Source organism: Hyaena hyaena, unplaced genomic scaffold (assembly GCF_003009895.1).
Source record: "Hyaena hyaena isolate Hyena2069 unplaced genomic scaffold, ASM300989v1 scaffold_409, whole genome shotgun sequence".
Taxonomy (NCBI): domain Eukaryota; kingdom Metazoa; phylum Chordata; class Mammalia; order Carnivora; family Hyaenidae; genus Hyaena; species Hyaena hyaena.
Genome location: NW_024081046.1, coordinates 423569 through 426845, shown reverse-complemented (window position 1 = coordinate 426845; position 3277 = coordinate 423569).

Below are 3277 nucleotides of genomic sequence, written 5' to 3'. Positions count from 1 at the left end.
TCGCTAAATTCTACTCCTGAAACCATTTATTACACTATATGCTAACTAACTTGGATTTAAATAAAATTCAAAAAACTGTTTTCTAGTATAATAAATATGCATTTATAAGCTAAAAAAAAAAAAGAAGAAGAAATAGGTAAGGGCTTCCCTGATGCTTAGCGAGGGGGAGTGAACCTTCCCTCTAATTTTTTCCATTCTTCATTCTCTCATTCTCCAGCCCCACAAAATCCAGTGGTGGTGGTGGTGACAACAGAGGCTACAGGAGCCTAACACTCTTGGTGGGGGGAGGGGGGAGCAGCTCCCTCTCTAACTGGGGGACTCTGCTCCCAAAAAGTGTGGGCAAATTGCTGTTGCTTTCTGTTCTCCTCCGCTTCCTCCCATGTGGCCCAAGATGCAGGTGCAGTAATCAGAAGTAAATAACAAAGCTTTCTGGGAAAACGCCCAATGAGAGATGCTCTGGGAAGCTGATAAGTATGAGGAGACACAGAAAGGGAGTTACTAAGAAAAGTGATATAAGAAAGCTGTGTGTGATCTCCTGGAATCGCCCCTGGGCTGCAGAGACACACATCAGAACCTGAGCAGCCTACCATAGACCATGAGGCTGCACAAAGGGCCAGGGCACGGCCCCTGGTCCCACTGGGTGGTACATCCAAGGGACACACCCAAATAGCACTACACAGGCCAGAAGGAACTTTCAGCATGACTTCAGCTGTGTCACATGCCTCATAAAATGACATCTATTAACATTTTCCAAAAATGAAAAAGTACCAGAGTCTCATAACATACTCTTCAATATGTACAGGATACAACCCAGAATTGCCCGGCAAACAAAGAGCTATGAACATCTCAACTGGAATGCGAAGAGATAACAGTCACCAGTGCCAAAATAACAGACATTGGGATTATGTGACAAGGCAAGCATTATAGAAATGCTCCGGCCAGTAAGAGGAAACACTTTTGAGAAAGTGGAGAGCCAAAAAATAGAAAATATAAAGAAGAATGAAATGGAAATTTTAGAAGTAAAAAAATATAATAACCAAAATGGATAGCTCACTAGAGAGACACAGTAGTGGAATGAGGATGGCAGAGGAAAGAGGCAGTGAACCTGAAGACGGATCAATAGAAATGAGCCATTTTGCATTACAGAGAGGAAAAAACAAAAGAAAAAAGACCCAGGGACCTGTGGTTCAATACTGAACCACCTCACATCTGTGTTATATAACAAACTCGTGGAAAAAGAGGGAGGTGTGGTTAAGAGAAAAATATTTGAAGAAATAATGGCTGAAAAGTTGCCTAATTCGGTAACCAGGACAAAGAAAACACCCTGAAAGCAGCCCAGGAAAAACGATATACTGTGTACAAGGAAATGATTCCAATTACTGCAGAAAACACAGAGGTTAGAGGATGTGGGGAAGCATTGTTAAACGCTGGGAACAAAGCCTGTCAGAATTCTACATGCAGAGAAAATATCCTTCAAGAATGAAAGTGCTGTGGACTGAATGTGTGTGTCCTCTCCAAGTCCATATGCTGAAATCTTACCCCCCCCCCTCGCCACAGTGCGATGGTGGTTGGAGGTGGGGCCTTCAGAAGGTGATCAGGTCACGAGGCAGAGCCCTCGTGGTGGTGGTGAAATTGGTGCCTTAGTAAAAGATACACCACAGACCCTTCTTTGCCCCTCCACCCTGGAAGGACACAGCAAGGTCACCATCTGTGAGGCAGGCAGTGAGCCCCACCCGACGCTGACTCTGCTGGCACCTCCCTCTTGGACTTGCAGCCTCTCGAACTATGAGAAATGAATTTCTGTTGTTTATGAAGCCCCCCGACCCCAGGCATGCTATTCCTTATAGTAGCTGAATGGACTAAGGCTGAAAGTGAAATAAAATAGTCTCAGATGAAGGAAAAACATCAGAATTTGTAGAGAGCAGACTTGCTGTAGATGAGAGGCATCAGAAGGAAGCAATCAACTGAACTTAGAATATGGGAAGTTATTTAGGAAAGAAAACACATCTGATCTGAAAGCTTAAAAATAGAGATGGCTTGAAAGTGAATGGATGAGGAAAAAGCACACCTGTTAATACCACCCCAACACCAACCCCAACACTGCTGTAGCTACATTAATACCTGACAGAACAGACTTTATGGCAAAACAAATTACTAGAAATAAAGATGGTTGCTTATAAGAGGTTCAATTCATCAGAAAGGTATATGAATTTTAAATGTGTATGCATATAATAACAGGTTTCAAATACATAAAACAAAACGTTACAGAAGTATAAGGAGACATAGAAAAATACATAACCATAGTGGAAGAAAATAACATTTCTGTATCAATCATTATTAGAATACACAGAAAATTAAGCCATAAGTATACAAAAATTTGAACAACCTCATTAACAAACTTGATCTAACAGACATATATACAAGATTATATTCAACAACGTGCAATATTTTCAAGCCCAAGTAGTTCCTAGCAAGTCTCAAGAAATGTCCATGCACATTGACAAAATACGGCCTCCTTTCCTGATAAAAACCCTTGAGATAGTAGGGATAGAAGGAACATACCTCAAGATCATAAAGGCCATATAGGATAGATCCACAGCTAATATTATCCTCAATGGGGAAAAACTGGGAGTTTTCCCCCTAAGGTCAGGAACACGGGAGGGAGGCCCACATTCACTATTATTGTTCAACATAGTGTTGGAAGTCCTAGCCTCAGCAATCAGACAACAAAAAGAAATAAAAGACATCCAAATTGGCAAGGAAGAAGTCAAAATGCCACTCTTCACAAATGACATGATACTCTATGTGGAAAACCCAAAAGACTCCACAAAAAAACCTGCTAGAACTGATCCATGACTTCAGCAAAGTCGCAGGATATAAAATCAACATACAGGAATCTGTGGCATTTCTATACACCAATAATGAAGCAGCAGAAAGAGAAATCAAGGAATCTATCCCATTTACAATTGCACCAAAAACCATAAAATACCTAGGGATAAACCTAACCAAAGAGGTAAAAGATTTATATGCTGTAAACTATAGAAAGCTTATGAAGGAAATTGAAGACACAAAGAAATGGAAGAACATCCCATGTTCATGGATCAGAAGAAAAAATATTGTTAAAATGTCTATACTACCTAAAGCAATCTACACAGTCAATGCATCCCCTATCAAAATAACACCAGCATGTTTCACAGAACTAGTACAAACAATTCTAAAATTTGTATGGAATGAGAGAAGACCTCGAATAGCCAAAGTCATGTTGAAAAAGAAAACC